We start from the raw sequence: 14147 nt of genomic DNA, 5'->3' as shown, positions 1-14147 counted from the left end.
CAGGGGAGGGGGAATCTACCAGGAAAGCAGGAGGTGGGGTCAGTGCAGGCAGGTGGAGGGCAAGGCCAGAGAAGGGAGCTGGGGAGCCGGAGTCGGAGCAGAGCTTCCTGGCAGGCAAGGGACCCAGCTGGACCTTTAGGAGCACCTGCCCTGCCCTGTGTGGGGGGGCTGGGGGCACTGCGCCTCCACCTCTCGCACTGCGGTGGTGGGGGCCAGGTGGAGGCCCCGGCCGGCCTCACCTGTGCGGGGTGCTGACTCTGCCTCCTGACATTGCCCCCTGGAGGGGGGTGGCACTGGCCTGTGGGTTACCAGCAGCGAGTGCTTCTCCAGCAGGTCTTTGAGAGCAGGCTAGCTACGTACCTATTTGGTGACATTTGAGCCAATGTCCTGCATTAAGTTCTGTTTAGAATGAAGCCTATTTGAGACGAATGGGTGGGCGGTGGGGCTGGCTCTGGGGAGAGGGTCCTCTCTGGCCTGGGTCAGTGCTGGGGGCTCCCTGGGAAACTTGCAAGTGGCAGCAGCGGCTCTGAGGCGCAGATGCCAGGTTTCCCTCCACCTCACGCCTCGATAAGCTACTCAGGTCCATGGCTCCGGCCTGTGGAGAGAGCCGGCTCGCCAGAGGCCCAGCTGCGAGGTGAGTGGGAGCCTGTGCGGGGCCAGGAGACGGAGCCATTTGCTCACTAAAGAGACAAGACCACTGCCAGGGACCAGGCCAGGTACGGGGGCTGTCCCCCGGGGCTGCGGCTGCTCTCCCATAGGCCCTGCCCCTCCGGCTGGTCAGGCGTCTAAGGAACACTCTGAGTCACAGCAGGGCACTGTGACACCAGGCAGGGCATGAGAGTCGCCTGCTGTTCTCCTGGGCTTGCCCCTTCCAGGGAACGCCTGGCCACCGTGTACCTGCCAGTCCCTGGGGAGTCCTCCTGTGAGCCAGCGTGGCTGGGGACTGTCCTGGGGACGCAGCACTAGGGTCCTAACGCAGGCCGGAGACTAGCGTCCACCCCACCGCCTGCCTGCCTTCTCCACGGCAGGGGCTGAGCGCAGGGAGGCACAGACCCACACGGGGACTACGGCTGGGCTTCCTCCCTGGACAGAGCCCTGCCAGGCCTCGCCCGGCCTGTTGAAGGATTCAGAGGGCTGGGCCACCACGGCTCTCTGCCTCCACGATGGTAAGAAGTTCCTGCCTCAGGACCTGCTGCTGGGGCCACCAAGGCTCAAGCATGGAGTCAGTCTTTGTCCCAGAATATCCCTTGATCTGATTGTCTGACGAGTGATGCTTCAGGGTTGCTCTGTGGCCCAGGAGAACCTTCCAGAGAGCCCAGTTGTGGGGGTGCCTGGGTGCTCCAGGGACATCTGATGTCACTCCCAATCTTCTCCTCTGCCTTTCTGAGGTGGGAAATCTCAGAAAGGTCCTCAGGTCTGCCCCTTGTGTGTGTGTGTGTGTGTGTGTGTGTGTGTGTGTGTGCAGGTGTTGGGGTGGGGTTAGAGGTGTAGACGCTGCATCCCGGAGACAAGAGCGCAGACAGCGAGGGAGGGGAGAGTTGGCGAGTTAGAGAGCTCAGAAGGCAGACCTGGAGCAGATGGGTGTCTGATGATGGGGTATGAGAGATCTTGGGCAGTGCATGATACCCCTGGGCCCAAGGGAGAATGCTGGAGTCCATATCTACCAACACTTCAAAGGCGGGGTGGCCCTGGCCTACATCTGGCTGGCCTGGGAGTCCCAGCGCCTGCAGAGCACATGGCTGGGGGTCCCGCATGTCTGGCTGCAGGAACAGAAGCCCACCATGGCCTGCAGGTCACGCCCCGGTGGTGGTGCCGATGATGGAATAGACCAGAAGTAAAGAGGCTCCCTCTGCCTCCACGGGATGTCACCTGGAGAGAGCAGGCTGTGCCCTGCTCTGAGTTGCCCATGATGTAAGGCTGTGCCTAACCTAGAGCCACTCCACTCTGCGAAGTAGAACTATGGCCGTGAGCTGCTCCATTTTAAGCATGGTGCCAAGGTGCACGACTCACACCTTGTTTGCACAAGTAAACAACCACCGTCTGCCTGGCACCACCACAAGGCACAGACTGAAAAATAATTTATTCATGCCAATTTATCAAGCTGAATCAGGAGCACCTGGACACAGGCACATCCCAAGTCCTACCAGGGACACTAGGCACAGGAGCTTAACCTTGCTAGACACAAGCCCCCCACTGACCCAGAGAAGGAGGACCCCCAGGACTGAGTAGTTGGCACCCTGACCCTGTTACCTGGTCACTCCTATGACCCTGCCCAGGAAAATCACCACCCTGACCAACCTCTGGTTCTGTCCCTCTGGGCTTCGGTGCGGTGCTGTTTCTCCCGTCGTGACGAGGCTCAAGCTGACACCCGGAAGCTGCCTCTGTCCAGACCCTTTGCCTTGACTACTCTGGGGACTGGGTGGCTGCAGCCCTGTCTGTCCCCTGTAGGGACTCTGGTTCCTATCTGCCGTGGCCTCTGCTCTGAGCACAGCATCTGTAACCCCGTAGCGGCCTTAACACCTTCGCAGTCTTCTACACCTGTTTACGTCTCAGGATTGATGGGTGACCTGAGTGCCATAGGTATTAGGGATTAAGATGGCAATGGAGTAAAGACCCTGTGTTTGCCCAGCTTATGATGATCGGGTGACCCACGGTACTGCCGAGAGTGGTGCAGCCTGTGAATTTACTGTTATTCAGTAAGCTCTGGCATTGTGGAGAGACGCAGATGTGGTCTGTTAGTGGCATAGCTCGCTCATGACACCACCCTGTGTGGGGACAGCTGCTGCTGCAGGGCCTAACAGTTTGCTTTTTAAAAAGGTACTGTGTCTCGCTCCTTCTAAAACCCCAAACCAAACCCATCACAAAGCATCCAGTGGAAATGTGCTCTCGACAAACAGCAAACCCGTGCCAACCTGGAGGACAGAGTTGCCACTGTCCATGCCCATGGCCAACCAAGGCAGCCCAAAGAGGACACCAGCCGAGGAGAGTCGTCCACCCCCACAGCTCAGCTCCACAGAGCTGTCAGGGCCGAGGGTCTGGACAGACAGCAGCTTCAGGGTGTCATTTTGCAGTGGGCTGTGCATTGCCAGTGTCCCTGGACACTGGGATCCCTGTCCAAGGCGTCACCCTCTCCCACCCCCGAGGAGCGCTGTCTTTCTGGAGATGTCACAACATCTCTGTCCACTAACCTTGTTCCGCCTTTGGTCATTCTGCACGTGACCTGTGTGGGGTGCAGGCTCCAGCGGGGAGCCCGGGCACAGCCAGCCTTTAATGGCAGCAGAAGAGCTTGGTGAGGTTCCGTTTGGGCCAAGGTGCCCCGGGGGGACACGGCCTCTGTGGGACGAGGCCGCTGTGACTCGACGGTGCACCTCGTGGCGACTGGAGGGTCTGTTTGTTCTGCAGCTCACAGGCAATCGGCCAGAGCCTCTCCGGGGAGTGGGGGACAGGAGGCCATGGTTGGGAGAGTCTGGAGGCCTCTGGGGAGCACCGTGGGCTGGACCCTGCTCCTGCTGCAGGAAGAGCCTGGATTTGGAGTCGGCAGAGCTCGCAGCGCTTCCTGGGCCCCGTTTTCCAGAAGCTGCCTTGGGTCTGCTCTCTGTCCTGTTTCCGCAGTGTCAGGTGCTCTTCCGAGTCCCTGCGCTGGGCGCTCTTTACGTGCCGGCCCTTTCTGTGCAGTGACACCCACGGTCCTGGGTGCAGCTCCTGCACCGTCGGGCGCTGTGCCTCATGGGCCCCGCCACGGTGCAGGGTGTGCCACCAACTTGCCCCTTCACCCCATTGCTCACTCCCAGGCCCTCAGTGCCTGCTCAGGGGTAGCCAGTGCCAGCACGGAGCCCGGGCTCACCAGAGGAGTCTGGCCAGTGGGCAAGGGAGGCGAGCCTGAGGCCGGGCACAGGCTTCTTGACAAGCTCCCCTGGGCTCTGGGACCTGGGCTGGGCCCGGCTTGGTCTTTGACAGCACCTTGCCTGACTCCCTTCCTGCCCCCTCCCCTGCCTTCTCTCCTCCTCCCCCCGCCTTCTCTCCTCCTCCCCCTGCCCTTCCTCTTATGATTTTTGAGTCCCTCTTATGTGCTGGCTGCTCCTCTAGGGCACTGGGGATCAGTAACAGACAAAAAGACCAAGTCCGCCAGGTGCAGTGGCTCACACCTGTAATCCCAGCAGCTCGGGAGCCTGAGGCAGGAGGATCACGAGTTCAAAGCCAGCCGCAGCAAAGTGAGGCGCTAAGCAACTCAGTGCAACCCTGTCTCTAAATAAATACAAAATAGGACTGGGGGTGTGGCTCAGTGGTGGAGTGCCCCTGAGTTCAATCCCTGTACCCCCCAAAGAAGATCAAGTCCTCACTGTCCCTGCTCCCAGGAGGGGCCCGGGAGCCACATGTAGCCAGTCCCTGGAGTCCCCCAGAGAACGGTCACACACCGAGCACTGCAGAGCTGGGACATCCTGATCTACTGCCCCCTCTTGGCCCCTCTGTCCATCATCACGGCTTTATCACCCTGTGCCAGGTGGGGCTCCATTTCTGTTGGCAGACTGGGCAAGACAGAGCCCCTGGGGACAGGAACCCCAGAGCCCAGGTGTCCGTGGCTGGTGTCTGTAGAGGGTGGGACAGCTAAGGAAGAGAAAGGCTCTCAGTCCTGGGGACGCTTCTGAGCTGAGACAGGCCCATCATGGAGGTGCTGACACCCTCTCTTGAGATGTGGTTGTGTAGCTCAGTAGGCAGAGAGGTCCGGAGCATGCTGGGGGTGTGTGGGGCCTACATCCAGCACTGGAGCCCAGGATCCTGCATTTTAACCCCCTGCCCCCCGCCGGCCCAATCCAGCAGTTTTGTCTGATGCAGGCCCCCGGCACAGCCCGGCAAGCACTGAGGTGAGGAGTCGGTATGGATAGGTCCTAGCCTGCCCCTTAGTCCTGACTGTGACAATGTGAGCAAAGCCCCAAAGACTCTGAGACGTTGCCCAGCTGTGAGATGAGGGTCTCCATGGGTTCAGAGGGTGGGAGCAGCCCCAGGCCTGGACTCCGGAGCCATTGAGAGTGTGGTGTGAGGGTGTTGTGCCCTTCCACCCAACAACCTTCCGAACCACAGAGACCGGCTGCCTCTACCTTCTCCAAAGACAAACGCCACATGACACTGTTGGGGATCACCATAAAGGACAAATGGCCACAGCCCCCTGGGCTCTCCAGCTGACTCTTGTTTCTCAGCCTGGTGTGTTCCCTTCCACCCCACCACCTGCTCTCAGCAGCTACAAGGGCCCAATCCTGCCTCAAGGCCGGGGTGTGTGTGCAGGATGACGGCACAGAAGAAATACAGCAGCCCCGGGATGCACTAGGCACCCGTTCCCGAGGCCAGGATGTTTGCACAAGGGAAAAAACAAACATCTTTTAAAACCGTGCTCCTGGCCAATAAAAAATTGCCAGACTTTAGCCCACCCTGGAAAATCAATAACAGCTTACATCTTCCTTTGGAGAGCAGCCTGGTTTCCCTCTCAGTCAGCACTGACTCCCTTCTGCCCAGGCCCAGGCTGAGGCCTCGCCTGGAGGGGGCTGGGAGCCAGGAGTTCCTGTCTGCGGTAGCAGGTGCCTGCCGTGGCCCAGCCCCCTCCCCTTTCCTGGACGCTGGTGTTGGCAGCAGGTCCACCCTGGCCCCTGGAGCCCAACCTCCACTAGTTTGTTCTGCATGCCAGTGTGGCCAGCTCACAAGGCCATGACGAACTTGTGGTTTTTCTGTGTCCCACGGGAACGCCTTGACCTTTTCTGGTCTGATGGACTTCCTGTTAAGGGAGGTTTCGGTATCTGACAATAGCAGATGTTGAAACTAAATTTCTCCCCCCTCCCTCCTGCTTTTGGGTAGTTTTCCACTTCTGCTGCTTGGGGTATAAAAGGAAGTGTGTTAGCAATAAAGTGTGTGACTCCTGGATGAAGAACCTTGGTGTCCTGTGTGTCTTTTAACCTCGCCATCCCTCGCCAGACTCGGCTCCCTTGGCCGGACGTGGCATCAGGAGGTTCCCACCGAGATCCGGAAAGCAGGGGTAAGTGGACGGGGCTCACCTTTGAAATACAGGGAAGGGGGAGGATTGAAAGAATAAGAGAATAATTTGAAACAGGGTACGTACCATGGGTAATTCAACAGCGAAGGTTCGTCTGGCCAACGAACTAAAAGAGCTGTTAAATACACAAGGAACAGGAATAAAAACTAAGACTGCAACCAAATTCGTTGAAATTATCGCCCAGGCTTGTCCTTGGTTTCTGACAGGAGGATTTCTCAATAATAGTGACTGGGACCTGGTGAGACATGACCTTCAGAAATTATTGAGGGACCGGGGCTCGGACAGTGTCCCGGTTGTCACATTTTCCTTATGGAGGTTGGTAAAGGATGCTTTATTAACAGATAAAGTAAAGATCAAGGATCAGCTTGCTGAATGTGAACAGGCCCTTAATCAGGTGCAGGAAGAGCAAATGGCAGAATCCTTAAAGGATGAGGGTCCTCTTGAGGACTCGGGCTCGGGGCGTAAGAAACGCCTCCAGATTTCTAAGCCCGAAAAGGATCCTGAGGACCTCAGTTCTCTCTCTGAGGAAGAGGAGGGATTAGAAAGGGAGATAGAGGAACTAGAACATCGCCTTAAAAGGGCAAATGTGAGGGTGCCTAGGGCCCCCTCAATTGCCGCACCTCCTCCCTATAATCCTGATTGGAATGAGGATGCCCCTACTAGACGGGCGGGGGTCCACTGGGGTTCTAGAGCAGCTCAGGTTTTTCCAATGATTAAAAACGTCGATGCTGATGGACAGCCGGCCAGAGCCCATGTCCCCCTAGCCTTCAAGGACATAAAACAGCTTAAGGAGGCCGTCGTTGATTATGGACCTCATGCCCCTTTTACATTGACCCTCTTCGAGTCCTTCTCAGCCAGTCAACTGATACCCAATGATTGGCAGCAACTTTGCAGGGCTGTGTTATCTGGAGGGGATTTCTTATTGTGGAAAAGTGAATATCATGAAAGGTGCCGCGAGCTGGCTCAGATTAACCTGGATGCGGGCCATCAACGGCGAAATGCCGAAATGTTAACAGGAACCGGGCAGTATGCTACCATAGACCGACAAATTAGTTACGACCCAGGTGTTTATGCTCAGATAGCCTCAGCTGCGGTCCATGCCTGGAAAGCCCTGCCCGTTTCTAAGACTGAAGCAAAAATTTCCAAGATCTCTCAAGGGCCCTCTGAACCTTATTCGGACTTTATAGCCCGCCTAATGCAGGTGGCTGGAAAAATATTCCCTAATCTGAAACAGGTTATGCCACTTATTAGACAACTGGCATATAAAAACGCCAACACTTACTGCCAAAATGCTATTAAGTCCTCCAGGGCCAAAAGTATAGATGACATGATTCGAGCATGCAAAGATATAGATGGGCCTCATATTACTGGTCAGGTTTTGGCTGCTGCCCTTAAGACTGGGATGCAGAAATCTGATAACAGGGGAACCCGCTCTAAGGGGTGTTTTAAGTGTGGGAAAGAGGGACATATAAGGAGAAACTGCCCGGAAGGGAGCAAGGGTGCTCGCAGAGGGATGCCTGGACTTTGTCCTCGGTGTCATAAAGGAAATCATTGGAGTAGTGAGTGCAGGTCAAAATTCGACATTCAGGGTAACCCAATACAGTCGGGAAACGGAAACAGGGGCCCGCCCCGGGGCCCCGAAAGCCAAAGTGTACCGGGCAGTGCAGGGACAGAACAGTGCCCCGGGGAGTGGGCGTCTTCGCCGCCTCCCACTGACCAACCCCTTTCTATCTGGGAACTCCCCAGGGGAACTCCAGGAAGCGCAGGACTGGACCTCAGTTCCATCTCCCGAGCGGTATTAACTCCCCAAATGGGACCCCAGACGCTGCCTACTGGGGTTTTTGGACCCCTGCCAGAGGGGACGGTGGGACTAGTGTTGGGACGAGGTAGCGCACCTCAGTGGGGCTTGAAGATTCTTACGGGGGTTGTTGATGCTGATTATCAAGGGGAGATAAAAATAATCGTAAAAGCCACCCAAGGACTTGTCATTCTTCCCCCCGGGGAGTGTATAGCTCAATTGCTGCTGCTACCCTTAGCTTCCATTCCTGGGCACGCCCTCCGTGGGACCCGGGGCGACGGCAGCTTTGGCTCCACTGGAACTCCCCAGGCCTTTTGGGTAGCTCATTTGGATTCGCGTCCCAACCTGACCATTAAGATACAGGACAAGGCTTTCAAGGGAATACTAGATATGGGGGCGGATGTCTCTGTCATTTCTGAGAAACAATGGCCATCTGCCTGGCCCCTCCAGAATCCCTCGGCCATATTACAAGGGATAGGACAAACTCAACCAAAAAGAAGTGCCTCCTTTCTAAAATGGAAAGATGGCGAAGGACATAGTGGCCATTTCCAGCCTTATGTGGTGACTGGACTCCCCACGAACCTTTGGGGGAGGGACTTGCTTCATCAAATGGGGGCTATTCTCACTACCCAGACTTTAAAAAAAAATAATGACTTTGTTAATGATGCAATGCTAGACATGGGGTGGATCCCCGGGAGGGGACTAGGAAAGAGACATGAGGGCAGAATATCACCCGTGGACCCAGCGGAACAGGTTACCCGGCGGGGAAGGGACCGGAGGGGACTGGAAAATTTATCCTAGGGGCCACTGAAGTGCGGCCGCCTCCACTGTCCATTACTTGGTTATCAGATGACCCTGTGTGGGTAGAACAGTGGCCCCTAACTAAGGACAAATTACAGGCCGCTTCCCTATTAGTTCAAGACCAGCTTAAGTTAGGACACGTGGTGCCCTCTACCTCCCCTTGGAATACCCCTATTTTTGTTATACAAAAGGGGTCTGGGAAGTGGAGGCTTCTTCAGGACCTACGGGCTATCAATAAAACTATGCAGCCCATGGGACCCTTACAACCAGGGCTGCCCTTTCCTACTGCTATCCCAAAGGATTGGCACCTTATTGTCATAGATTTAAAGGATTGTTTCTTCTCTATCCCCTTAGACCCTCGGGACCGAAAGCGTTTCGCCTTCTCCTTGCCTTCAACAAACTTTAGGGAACCTTACCAACGGTATGAATGGACCGTCCTACCTCAAGGGATGGCTAATAGTCCTACAATGTGCCAATATTTTGTGGCTGAGGTTTTATGACCCTTCTGACAGCAGTTCCCACGGCTCTACCTCATTCATTATATGGATGACATCTTATTGGCAGGGCCCAAGAAAAAAAGACTTCTTCAATCTTATGAAGTTCTCCAATCCCTTCTAAAAGGGGCAGGGCTGATTATAGCGCCCAAAAAGGTCCAGTTTTAACACCCTTACAATTACTGGAGATACATCATTAATAACATAGAAATCTTTCCCCAAAAACCCCAGTTCCAGATAAATCAGCTCAAAACTTTGCATCAGTGGCAGACATTCCTCGGAGAAATACAGTGGCTGCACCCGTCCTTTCATATTCCCACTGGAGAGCTCAAACCCCTGTATGACCTCTTGCGAGGAGATCCTTCTCCTATGTCGTGTAGACTACCTACACCAGAAGCCTTACGAGCACTAAGGCTAATAGAAGAGGCTCTACAGGACATACAGATTACGCAGATAGATTATTCTCTGCCCTTGTCATTTATAGATCTACCCTCCAAAATTACCCCCACGGGAGTGTTCTGGCAAACTGGTCCCATTTATTGGGTCCACTTGCCGGCTTCTAACCCCCGGGTACTGACTCCCTTTTATGAGCTAGTTATTAACTTAATTTGGAAGACTAAATATTTGGGTGATGCATTGTTTGGAAAAACCTTTGACATACTTATTCAACCTTACACTCAAGATATGATACACGAGTTACAACAAAAACATGACCTTTGGTGTCTTTTCCGGTGCAGCTTCAAGGGTCAGATTGATAATCACTTTCCTAAACATAGACTTTTAGAGGGCTTTAAAAGGTGTCCCATTATCTTCCCAAAGATTATAAAAAGGGAACCTATTCCAAAGGCCCGAACTGTATATACAGATGGGGCCAAAAATGGATTTGCCGTCGTTTTTGATGGATCTCAAATTCTCCGACAACCTGTGTCAGGTCAGTCGGCCCAAAAGGCGAAAGTTGAAGTTTAATCATAGCTCTCAAAGTCTATAGTTCTATTCCTCTTAATGTATATACTGACAGTTTGTATGTAGCCAATCTGACTCTAGTCATAGAAACAGCATCATATATTGGAAAGCAATCCACCATCACAGAACAACTACAGGTAGTACAGCTTCTCATTTGGGCTAGACGAGATCCCTTATACGTCGGCCACATCCGAGGCCATTCAGGGCTCCCTGGACCTTTGTCAGAGGGCAACGCAAAAGCAGACGCTGCTACTCATGCTGTCGGCCTTTCCTGTGTGACAACCAAATATGATAAGGCCTTACAATTCCATAACAAATTTCATTTAAATACACAGTCCTTACGCTTCCACACAGGATGTTCACGGGACCAAGCCTTGCAAATTGTCTCATTATGTCCAACCTGTGCACCATTTATTCATTCTCCTTCCTTTGGGATTAATCCAAGAGGACTACAACCTAATGATGTTTGGCAAACTGATGTTACACACTTCCCTAGCTTTGGTAAGCTCTCCTTTATACAGGTTTCCACTGACACATATTCTGGCTTCATTTTTGCCACCTTACATACTGGAGAGAAGGCTAAGGACGTCATCAGTCATCTTCTAAAAGCCTTTTCCTCCATGGGCACCCCACGATGCCTCAAAATCGATAATGGTCCCGCATATGTAAGCCAGGCGGTTCAATGGTTTTACACTCAATGGGAAATTAATCATAAGACTGGAATCCCTTATAATCCACAGGGACAGGCTATCGTGGAACGAGCCCATCAACATTTAAAAACTTATTTGCAAAAAACAAAAGAGGGGGAGATATACCGGAATTGTCAGGGACCACAAGCACTTCTAAGCATAACCCTATTTACTTTAAATTTTTTACTCACTGACACTGGAGGGCGCACGGCTGCACAGCGCCACTTTTCCCCTCCCACTGTACAAGATGCCCAAATAAGGTGGAAGGATTTATCCACCGGGAAGTGGCAACCCCCGGCTCCACTCTTAGCTAGAGTGAGGGGAGCTGTATGTGTTTTTCCCCCAGGAACTGAGAAGCCCATTTGGATTCCGGAGCGCTGCACCAGACCGGTGAATGAAAATTCAAGACAAAATAAAGTTCCCAAGATGGCTGATCCTGCCGCTGTTGTTCTCACCCCTTCAAGTGAGTGCCGAGACACACCTCATGAGCTGGACCCCGCTTGTGGCATTCCTTCTGGACAGGTTTGTTGAAGGAGGGCTTGACCCCCCACCTGGGAATATTCATGAATATCTTTTTGGAGCCCCTTGTGAGTGTAAGGGAGGGCCCCGGCACTCGGCCCTCTCTGGTTATACCCAGAGCTTTGATTGTGGGACTAAAGTAGCCTATATGGCGGCTGAACTCAATCAAAACATCGGAGGATTTAAGCAACCAAAATGGGTATGTGTTAATAAGCCCAGACTTGTTGTCCCTAATCCGACCGAGACTCTTGGAAGCTGTTCCGCCACTTGTCATTACACCCCGGCGATGCACATCTCCTGTTATACATCGGCCTCAATTTGTGTTAATAATCAAGGGAAAACAGTATTTTGAGGCCATCCTAACTAACACCCGTGGAGAAGGGGGGACCACTTATAATTTTATTCCTTTTCTTGGTGACCGGGGAGGGGAAGGCATCACGACTCAGTTAAAGGAGGCGGGATGTGAGGGCGTCGTGGGTAAACCCTCCTGCTGGCCCATGCAGGCCCCCATTGGAATCTCTGACGGAGGGGGACCCACTGATGCTATCAAACACCTTCAGGTGATTAAGCTTTTAAAGCCGGAGATCCCTAAGCCTACATACCACCCCTTGATATTGCCCAAATCCCAGCTTCCTGATTTAGATGCCAATACATTAGATATCCTAGAAACTACCTTTTCTTTACTTAACAGTTCCAATCCTACCCTTGCTGGTGATTGCTGGCTCTGCATGACGGCAGGTGCAGTCATGCCATTGGCAGTCCCTATTAATTATACCATTGATGATGACAACACATGTCAATCTGGGCTACCCTTTAAGGTGCAACCTCTAGGTGGTTTTATGTCATGCCTTCTGGACATGATGCAAAATAATACCTATGATGTTGATGTTGGAGTCTCTTCCTTTGGGAACTGCTCATTAGTAAAGAATTACTCCTCACCTACTCCGCCCATTTGTCCCCCTAATGGCACAGTCTTTATGTGTGGTGGAAATTTAGCTTTTCCCAGGCTCCCAGCAAATTGGACTGGAGGTTGCGTTCTGGCATTACTGCTTCCTGATATCACGATTATCTCAGGAGATGAACCCCTACCCATTCCTAGCCTAGACACTTTGGTTAAAAGACATAAGAGAGCTGTGCAGGCCTTACCACTCCTTGTTGGCCTTGGAATAACCGCTGCTGGGGGTACAGGCACGGCGGGATTGGGTACGGCTATACATTCTTACCGCTGCCTATCTCAACAACTTATAGATGATGTACAAACCCTGTCGGGAACCATTAAAGACTTACAAGACCAGATAGACTCCCTAGCAGAAGTAGTTCTTCAGAACAGGCGGGGTTTAGACTTGCTTACTGCCAATCAAGGGGGAATTTGTTTAGCCCTTGGGGAGAGGTGCTGTTTTTATGCTAACAAGTCTGGCATAGTTCGCACAAAAATTAAACAACTCCAAGAAGACCTAGAAAAAAGGAGGAGGAAATTATTTGAAAACCCTCTCTGAACTGGACTTAATGGATTTTTGCCTTATCTTCTTCCCTTATTGGGACCATTGTTAGGCCTCCTTCTAGTAGTGGCAATAGGACCCTGCATTGTAAATAAGATAGTACAATTCATTAAGAATCAAATTAATATCTTAGCCTCTAAGCCGATACAGGTTCACTATCAACGCTTGAAGATGAAAGATCGCCCCTCTGAGATATACTTCAGACCGATCCGAAGATGAGTGTCCTCCTTAAAGGAAGAACTCCTGCCATATCTTTTCTCTAGGCATACCTCTCCCTCTTGCCTTCCTGTACTAGAACCTTTGCTGTCTAATCTCTCGGTCCAATCACATCTGCCATTCGGCGGTGACGGTCGTGGGTCCCGTAGGTGGAGACGGTTAAGCGTTCACCGCAATAATGTCCTGATGGTCATAACACCTTGAGCTGATCTTGTGGTACCCAGTGACGGGCAACTTTCACGCTTGCGATGCGACCTAAGCCAGAGAATCGGGGGCCTTCCCAGAGACGGGTAAGCATCGCAAGGGCTGTGAACGACCTAAGACAGGGGCTACTTGATTCCCACTGGCATGCAAAAAACAAAAGAGGGGGACTTGTTGGCAGCAGGTCCACCCTGGCCCCTGGAGCCCAACCTCCACTAGTTTGTTCTGCATGCCAGTGTGGCCAGCTAACAAGGCCATGGAGAACTTGCGGTTTTTCTGTTCCTGCTTATCCGTCTGAGACATATGTGTCCCACGGGAACGCCTTGACGTTTTCTGGTCTGATGGTCTTCCTGTTAAGGGAGGTTTCGGTATCTGACAATAGCAGATGTTGAAACTAAATTTCTCCCCCCTCCCTCCTGCTTTTGGGTAGTTTTCCACTTCTGCTGCTTGGGGTATAAAAGAAAGTGTGTTAGCAATAAAGTGTGTGACTCCTGGATGAAGAACCTTGGTGTCCTGTGTGTCTTTTAACCTCGCCGACCCTCGCCGGACTCGGCTCCCTTGGCCGGACGCGGCACGCTGGAAGACAGGAGCCTCCTGGGTGGAGGTGGAGGTTGGGGATGCCTCCTGCTCTCAGGCTGCGTGGGCTTTGAGGTCTCCCAGGTTTTCCTTAGCCTCCCCAACCCCACAGCTGTGAGGCAGGGTGGCCTGGTGCATGCTGGGTAAAGAAGGGTCTGTGTCCAGTCAGAGGTCCGGATTTAGTGGGTGGGCTGTGAGCCACCCTCCTGTCCCTTGCCCTGCAGAGGATGTTATCTTTCTTATCCTCGGCCGCAAACAAACCTGCTTCTGCCCTGTAGGGGGCGGTCTCTGTTTTCTGAGGCTGTTGGCTATTCAAAGGTCCTTGCAAAATGATCTGGAACACTACCGGGT

The 14147-nt window shown here is 53.1% G+C and overlaps 1 long non-coding RNA gene across 1 annotated transcript; it reads left to right on the top strand.

The window, feature by feature from the left end:
• The first annotated feature begins 3184 nt into the window (after positions 1 to 3184).
• LOC139707203 (uncharacterized) lies at positions 3185 to 13723 on the top strand. The gene is made up of 2 exons (XR_011708722.1): positions 3185 to 6022; positions 11132 to 13723. It is a non-coding gene; the product is annotated as an uncharacterized lncRNA (long non-coding RNA).
• Positions 13724 to 14147: the final 424 nt, after the last annotated feature.

Source organism: Marmota flaviventris, chromosome 10 (genome assembly GCF_047511675.1).
Source record: "Marmota flaviventris isolate mMarFla1 chromosome 10, mMarFla1.hap1, whole genome shotgun sequence".
Taxonomy (NCBI): Eukaryota; Metazoa; Chordata; class Mammalia; order Rodentia; family Sciuridae; genus Marmota; species Marmota flaviventris.
The sequence above is the reverse complement of the archived record's forward strand: the minus strand, read 5'-3'. Positions and strand labels throughout refer to the sequence as shown.